The sequence below is a fragment of the Leptonychotes weddellii genome, chromosome 10 (genome assembly GCF_054177405.1).
Source record: "Leptonychotes weddellii isolate Sample4059 chromosome 10, ASM5417740v2, whole genome shotgun sequence".
NCBI lineage: Eukaryota > Metazoa > Chordata > Mammalia > Carnivora > Phocidae > Leptonychotes > Leptonychotes weddellii.
Genome location: NC_138378.1, coordinates 31811532 through 31820080, shown reverse-complemented (window position 1 = coordinate 31820080; position 8549 = coordinate 31811532). Strand labels below are relative to the sequence as shown.

The window sequence follows — 8549 nt, the reverse complement described above, 5'->3', positions numbered from 1 at the left end:
CTCTTCCTCCTCATGCTGAACTTTCTGGCCCTTTGCCTCTGGGTCTTGAGAAGTCAAAACGACAACAACAACAACAAAAAACAAAAATAAGTCTTCCTTATTACTCTTCTGCTATCACCTGAAACCTTGGCTGAGGTCCCCCAGCGGTTGTGTGAGGGAAAGTAGTCTGTGCGGAGATCACTACACTCTCCCCCCAACCCCCCGTGACTCGCCACCATGAGCAGCACCTTAGCCAAGATTGTGGAGATCGAAGTCAAAATGGCTTCGATCTCCAAAAGAACAAGGCCACAGCACACCACCTAGGGCTGCTTAAGGCTTGCCTTGCTAAGCTTCATAGAGAGCTCATTACCCCAAAAGGTGGAAGTGGTGGTGGGCCAAGAGAAGGTTTTGATGTGGCCAAGAGAGGTGATGCTCAAATTGGGTTTGTGGGTTTTCCATCAGTGGGGAAGTCAACACTGCTTAGTAACATGGCAGGGGTATATTCGAGGTAGCAGCCTATGAGTTCACTACTCTGACCACTGTGCCTAGTGTCATCAGATACAAAGGTGCCAAGATCCAGCTCCTGGATCTTCCAGGTATCATTGAGGGTGCCAAGGATGGGAAAGGTAGAGGCCGTCAAGTCATTGCAGTGGCCTGAACATGTAACTTGATCCTGATTGTTCTGGATGTCCTGAAACCCTTGGGACACAAAAAGATAATTGAAAATGAGCTGGAAGTCTTTGGCATTTGCTTGAACAGCAAACCCCCAACATTGGCTTTAAGAAGAAGGATAAAGGAGGCATTAATCTCATGGCCACTTGCCCTTAGAGTGAGCTGGATGCTGAAACTGTGAAGAGCATTCTGGCTGAATACAAAATTCACAAAGCTGATATGACACTGCGTAGTGATGCCACAGTGGATGACCTCATCGACGTGGTAGAAGGAAACAGAGTTTACATCCCTTGTATCTATGTGTTGAATAAGATTGATCAGATCTCCATTGAGGAATTGGATATCATCTATAAGGTGCCTCACTGTGTACCCATCTCTGCCCATCACTAATGGAATTTTGATGACCTCTTGGAAAAGATTGGGACTATCTGAAACTAGTGAGGATTTACACCAAACCCAAAGGCCAGTTGCCAGATTATACATCCCCAGTGGTGCTGTCTTACTCTAGGACTACAGTGGAGGATTTCTGCATGAAGATTCACAAAAATCTTATCAAAGAATTTAAATACGCTCTGGTCTGGGGTCTGTCTGTGAAACATAATCCTCAAAAAGTGGGTAAAGATCATACATTGGAGGATGAGAATGTCATTCAGATTGTGAAGAAATGAAACCTTCCCCTCTAACCATGTGCTTGGCCAACCATAACAGCTTTTCCCATGACCAAGCACCCACCCTACCCCAAACCCCTTTGAGCTTTGGCAGCCAGTGGATCAGGATTCAGGAGAGGGAGATGAAGGCACCCAAGCTGGAATTTTGTCTTGGTGTCACCTTGTAAATTCAACTGCATAAAGGACCTGGTAGGCCATCCAAAAAAAAAAAAACAAAAACAAAAACAAAAAACCTTGGCTCCACCACCAATATTTAGAACTTTATTTTTGCCATCTATTCTACAGTTTGCCTTTTCTATTTGTCCTCCAAGTTATTCTTGAATAGTGGCTTTAAAGGTTTTATTTTTTTGTTTATTTTGCATTTTCTTTTTATCACTGGAAGCTCCTTCAAACAAAATCTCAGTTGAAATCTTATCTATTGAGCAGGGAAATATGGAGCTATTGTTATGATGTGAATGATGTTCCCTAGGGTTGAGCAGTATGCAACCTGTACAACTCTATGCAGTGAATGTCAGACATTTCTTAAACCTTCAGATTCTCTTGTCCCTGTCTCTTATTCCAGCCATAGTAGTGGCAACCAGTTTTATGCAGACTTCAACCAGCCTCATACAAGTATGAACTGATGGTGCCTACCTCAGCCCCACCTCTCATTTCTGCCCTAGAACTTCTTCTTTCTCCTTGAGAAGAACCCCTTAACCTGGGTGCACAACCCAGAAGTACAGGGGAGTTAAGGCGCTGTCCCATGACTGTGCTTGACCAAAGGGAGATGGAAACAGCTGGGTAAATCTCCCTTTCTTGCTCCAAAAAGATGGTCCTGATGTGCATTTTTCAAGATTTCTCAGCTGCCTCATGGGAATTAAACACCCAGGTGCCTATAGCGTCAGCTAACTCTATTGTGCATTCTTGAATTAGCTCTCCCTCCTTCAGCATTTCCCTCTCCCACACTCATTCCTGCTCCCTGGAGTCACACTCCCAGATTAACTACTTAGATTCCTGCTTCTGTCTCAGGCTTTGTTTTCTGAGGAAGCAGCTGATAACACCCCCTAACTCAATCCCCTGGGGGTGGGGAAAAGCACTTCCAAAGCACTCGGGTGATTTTTCATCATTTGAAGTGATTGTTCTGGAATAAAGTTAAGTTGAGACAGTTAGTAGGGATATCTTGACTGAAGAACTGCTCATTATTCTTGGAGCTGAATACATTATTTGCATTTTAGGTGCATACATCAAAGTTCAGTGGGCAGAAATTGAAATGGGCCATTGTCATGGTCGAATCAATAGGTGTGGAAAACAAAGTGGATTTCAGTGGAGTGGTATAAAAGCTCTAGTCCCTTAGAGAATCTACTTGGCCTAGATTGGAGTTTTGCCTTTAATAACAAATGAGAATATGGGTTTAGGTCTCTAGGGCTTTCTATCTGCACAGCCTCTGAAAGTTTAAAAACACACACCATTAGCACTTGCCTCATCTTTCCTAAACTGGCGGTTGTCACAGTTCCTTTAAAGAAGTAAGACAGTGCCTGGGAAGACAGCAGTCACCTCCCACATCCCCACTCCCCCAGACACCCAGGATACATCTTGTGTATACTTAAGCTGTCTCTGACACACATAAGTTCTTTTTCATCCCTGAGTAATCAGTCTTTTTTATCCTCTTAGCAAAGAGAATGGTATATTTTTGCACAGAAAAGATTGGGAGGAAAGGAAAATAAAAGAAAGCCCTCTCCCCCAAGAAATACCCCACAAAATTCCCACAAAATAGCAACAAATGAAAGATGGCAAGGAAAAAACACAGAAGCTTCTAGAATGAGGGTATTTGTCAAGTGCTGGTTGAGGATCCGGTTCTATTTTGAACATTTTGAAATTGTTTTTTTCAAATTCTGTTGTTTAGGGGTTAATGACAGTGCTGAAGCCCTATTGCTTTGAATAGGAGGGATTAGTTTCTCTATTTCAGGATTAAGGTCAGTCTTATCATCTTCAGGCTGCCACATCTTGTCAGCAGTCCTCAATCCTACAATCATTCTGCTCACGGTTCTCAAATCCTTCCTTGGGCTGCTGGCCCTGCTGAGCCCTACACTTTTTCTTTTGAATATTACTAAAAGGGAAGACTATTAGCATGAGTCCACTCTAAGACACATGGAGGGCTCACCCTAACCTTTCGTTTCCATGAGATTCTTTTTCTTTTTTAAAGATTTATTTATTTATTTATTTTAGAGAGAGACAGAAAAAGAGAGCACACAAACAGGAGGGGCAGAGGGAGAGGGAGAGAGAATCTCAAGCAGACTCTGCACTGAGAGCAGAGGCTGATGTGGGGCTTGATCTCATGACCCTGAGATCACAACTTGAGAGGAAACCAAGAGTCAGATGCTTAACTGACAGCCCCACTCAGGCACCCCATTTTCATGACATTCTAAAGACACAGAGGAGAGAAGTAGAACTCCATAGGCCTCTTTGAGGTTGTGGTAGCGTGATTGTAAAGATAGCCATATTATTCACCCTTCTCTTTGCAATATGACTTTGAAACTTTTCCCAATAAGAAGTGGAGTATATTTCCCTATATCTTGAATTTGAACTGGTCCTGTCACCAACTTTGGCTGATAGAATATGGTAGAAGCAGTGAGCCTAGAAGAGGTTTTGCATGCTTCCACTCTTTCTGACTTTGCCATGAGAAAAAGTCCTGGCTGACCTCCTGGAGAATGCAATACTACACCATCTGCCAACTCCCAGAAGCTAGGCTGCCCAGCTGACCTGTAGTTGACCATAGTCATGTGAGGAAGCCAGCCAAGACCAGAACTCCGAGCCAAACCTAGCTCAAAATGCCAAACTGCAGCACTGCAAGCTAAATAAATATTTATTATTTTAAGTCACCATGTTTTGGGGGCAGTTGGTTACAAAGCAGTAGAAAACTTACAGAGGGTTCCAGCCTCCACCATATTCTTTGGATCCTTTGTCTAGTTTGCCTTATTATCATTAATAGTATTGGCAGCCGTGAAAACAATGGGTAATATTAGGAGTAGAACTGTAGAGGGTACAACTCATTTGGGAATAATTTCTATTTTGGACATGAGAAATGGCAAAAGCAGTATTAATGCTCTTGACTTTAATGACCTTTGGGTAGACATTAGAAAGACTGGTTAAACTTCAGTGGTGAAAAATTTAGAGCACATTTCTCTACAGCAGTGTCTTGGGGGAGATGCTCAGAAGCTGGCATGGATCTCATGAGAATGTATTGTCTGAGGTAGGGCTTCCCCAGAAGCAGACCCTGAGAGATGGATTTCAGGGGAAGTAGTTTATTTGAGAAGAGATTCCAGGAAACACAAATAATGAGGTGGGAAAGAGAGAAGAAAAGACAGCCAATAAATAGTGATAAGTACCAGGCAAGGTACCGTGTGAGGAACTGGAGATTGATTCTGCTGGGGGAACTCTGGCAGACAGTGTAGAACACACAGCTCAGGGCTACCCCAACCTGGGGCCAAGGAAACTGGGCATCTATCTACTCATCAATCCCCATCCACCCTTGGTTAAGGACTGCTTCCCAGGGCATTAAAACTTTAGCAGTTCTGGTGTTCTCTGTCCCAAGACAGAGAATTTGCAGTGTTCTTCACTGCAAACAGCATTTTGTGAGTAGAGGTAAGTGCTCAAGAGGATATGGGCACGGCACTAGCAGTGTCTAGAAGGATGATGGGCCACATTTTTCTGAGTTGCTTGTGGAGACAGTATCATGAACTTAAGGCAGGAAGCCCCCTGAACAGAATGGTCTTGAAGTTGTATTATGGCAAGAGGCTGGAGGAGCTAAGGATGGTGAGATGGTGGGTGGGAAACATCACCTGAGTTTGGGACTCTGGAATAGTTAGATACCTGGAGCTTTGGCAACTCATCCTGGAAATAGCTGTGGGCATTGGGGTTAACTGACTTGTTAATGGTTTATTTTTCTTTAGTTTCCTTGTTCCCCAAAGTCTCCTACATTCTAGGAGATATATTTGAGTTTCCAAATCCTAGATGGAGAACTTGAGATATATGACTAACTTGCTTGAAGGTAAACTAGTATGTCAATGATTGTATGAAGAGCACCCAGAGCAAGAATTCCTAAATCTTGGACCTTGAAGTCAACACTTTCTCCTCTCCTAAGACAATTTAACTTGATCATTCCTTGCACAGTTTGTTTCATCTTGTGGACTTGCATCCTTCTTCTCTGAGCCAAGGAGTTTGCAAGTTTCTTCCAGACAGTGTGGGATATAGTTAAAACTGGTGTTGACTGAGTTGCCAAGGAGGAACTCCAGGATTACTAAATGACAAGATATAGTTTGTATGTTTGTTTTCTCACTCCCAACCCCTGCTTCTTAAATGAGTTCACTCTGGACATATCAATTTGGTTACTCCAAACCTTGAAGAATTCTCTACTTAAATTTCACTTATCTGTGAGGTCTTCCCCAATCATTCTATGTTAAATAATACCCTGTCCACCTTCTGCACTCTTTTTCCCCTTCACTGCTTACATTTCTGTGTGACACGTACTATCTGATATACTTCATTTTTGACTTGTTGGTTTATCTATCTCCCCCAGCTTGAATATAAATTCAATGAATGCTTGAGAATTTTCCCTGTTCCCTCTGCTGCCTCTTCCCCTCCCCCTGCCTCATGTACTCCCAATACTCAGAGCAGGGCCTGGCATAGAAGCTCAATAAATATTTCATGAATGAATGAAAGAATGAATCAAAGGTGTTCCCTAAGACTTTTGGCTAAGAAATCCAGTACATTTGTCTTTGCTGCTCTTTGTGAAGCCAGATATCTCCTGGAGTTTTCTGGCTGCTTGAACTGAGAGAGGCGCAATCCTGGATTTATCTTCCAGGCTTCCCTATAGCTTTGGAAGTACACATCTGGTTTGAATCACACCTACATTACTTATTAGCTGAGAGGTCTTGTTCAAATAAACTATTAATTTCTTCTTCTGCACAATGGGCTAATAATCCCCACTTTGTAGCATTTTTAGGAGGGTTTAATTGAGTCAACATAAATAAGGCACCTAACACAGTACCTGGCATGTAGTAGATGATCACCAAGTATGAGTCTTCTTCCTTTTCTCTTAATTTCAAGTGCAGTCATCAATTGTCTGGCCAATCAGTGACACAAAGATCGGGAAAGTTGGTCAAAGGAGATGCTGGGGGAGGATGTGAAAGAAGGAAAACTGAAACTAGAAATGGAGAGGCAGGCAAGAGGAAAGGACTCTGCTCCTAGGACCTGGGACCACCTTTCACCTTCTGGTTTGTAGAAGGGCCATGGATGGGGCGGGCAGAAGATTTAGCCTTTCCCCAATCGTTATATTTCTAATGCACTTCCTGAGTTGGTTCCTACCCAGAGCTGATTCATTCCCAGGGAATATGTCCTCTTTTAGCCAAAAGGAACTGACTGCAGAAGAGTTGAGGCTGGACAAACTCAATTATCCAAGGAAATGGGTTTCAGAATGAATTATGTGGTGGGCCTTAAAGCAAAATGCTTATATCTCGATTTTCATGTATCCAGTATGGGGTTTTAATTACTCATACAATGTGGAAACACCTCACTGAGAGGAGATGGAATTTGGGAGAGAATTTTCTGATATGACTCATACATTGACCCCTTAGCAACTTTGACATATGTAGCATATTTATCCACTTTCTCCATCTTCTCGCATCCTCTCTACTACTCTTAACTTTCAAGAAGAGATGTATTGTTATAGTTGTTCCTAATAACTTCCCTGAGCATGTGGGTATATCTAGAACCTATCCTGAGGCTTGGGAAGAGGGTGAAGAACTGCAAACAGTTATTGAGAATGACGAGTTTGTCATCCCTGTTTCCACTCCTTAACTTCTCTAGCAAACCTCCATAACTGCTTTTGGGGATGAAATTATCTGGTGGCCAGCCAAGGCAACCAGGACAAATTCATCTGTATCGCTATTATGGGACAGAAGAGGGAGGCAGAGGAGGAGATGGAGGTTAGGGAGGTGATGGTGGTGATGGTGGTGTTAGTGAATGTGGTGGTGAGGGAGGTGATGGTGGTGATGGTGAAGGTGGTGGAGGAGGTGAAGTTGAGGGCATTGGTGGTGGTGGCAGGGGATGGAGGTGATGCTAGTGACTGGGAAGATGGCAGTGATAAAGATGGAGATGCTGAAGATATTAGGTAAGAGGAGGGAGAGGTGGCAGAGGAAGAGGAGAGAGGAAGGTGGTGGTAATCAAGGCAGTAGTAGCAGTGGTGGAGGTAAGGCTGGTACAGGTGCTGGTGGAGATGATGGCGGGGGAAATGTTGGCTTGTAGTGACAGAGGCAGTGATGACAAAAATGGTGATATCAAAAGAATTGAAAACAGGTCTACACAAAAACTTGCACATGAATGTTCACAGCATCATAACTCATAATAGCCAAAGAGTGAAAACCATCCAAGTGTCCATCAATGGATGAATGGATAAACAAAATGTGGTATCCACACCATGGACATTATTTGGCCATAAAAGGGAATCAAGCTCTGTTACATGCTACAACATGGATGGACCTTGAAAACATTATGCTAAGTAAAAGAAGCCAGACACAAAGCCATCACGTCCTGTATAATTCCATTTATATGAAATGTTCAAATAGGCAAATCTATAGACAGACATAAATTAATGGTTGCCTATGGCTGGTGGACGTGGGATGGGAGTGACTGCTATTTGGTATGGGCTTTCTTTTTGGGGGCGTTAGAAATATTCTAAAATTTGATTGCACAAATCTGTGAGTATACTAAAAACCATTCAATTATATACTTTAAATGGGTGAATTGTATGGTATGTCAATAAAGCTGTTAAAAAAAGTGAGGGCAGCAGTGGTGTGGTTGTGGAGGGTTCACTTTTGGTGGTGGGACTGGATTTTGGGGAGAGGAAGGAAGAGTGGATTGATACCTGATATACCTAAATCTAGGTAGGGTCAAGTCTGAGTACCACAGATTTTTTCCATAGATGTTTTCTTTTATCTTCTGGAAAACTGTATTTTCTCCCATAGCCAACACTGAATCCACACACAAATATTTCTGAAACAGATGATAAAAATCAAGCCAAGTGTCACCTGCCATTGGAATTGTGTCTAAAAGGGACATCTTTGTTTTTTCCACACAGTGTTCTCAGCACACAGAACTGGCTTCTGAGGAGCAATGGGATGGAGTGGCCAGGCTTCCTCTTCTCATGTGAGTGCAAAATCAGACGGAGTCCATAAAGAAATTAAAGCAGACATC

The 8549-nt window shown here is 42.8% G+C and overlaps 1 pseudogene; it reads left to right on the top strand.

Moving 5' to 3' along the window:
* The first annotated feature begins 216 nt into the window (after positions 1 to 216).
* On the top strand, positions 217 to 1334 carry LOC102737197 (developmentally-regulated GTP-binding protein 1 pseudogene; annotated as a pseudogene).
* The last annotated feature ends 7215 nt before the right edge of the window (positions 1335 to 8549 follow it).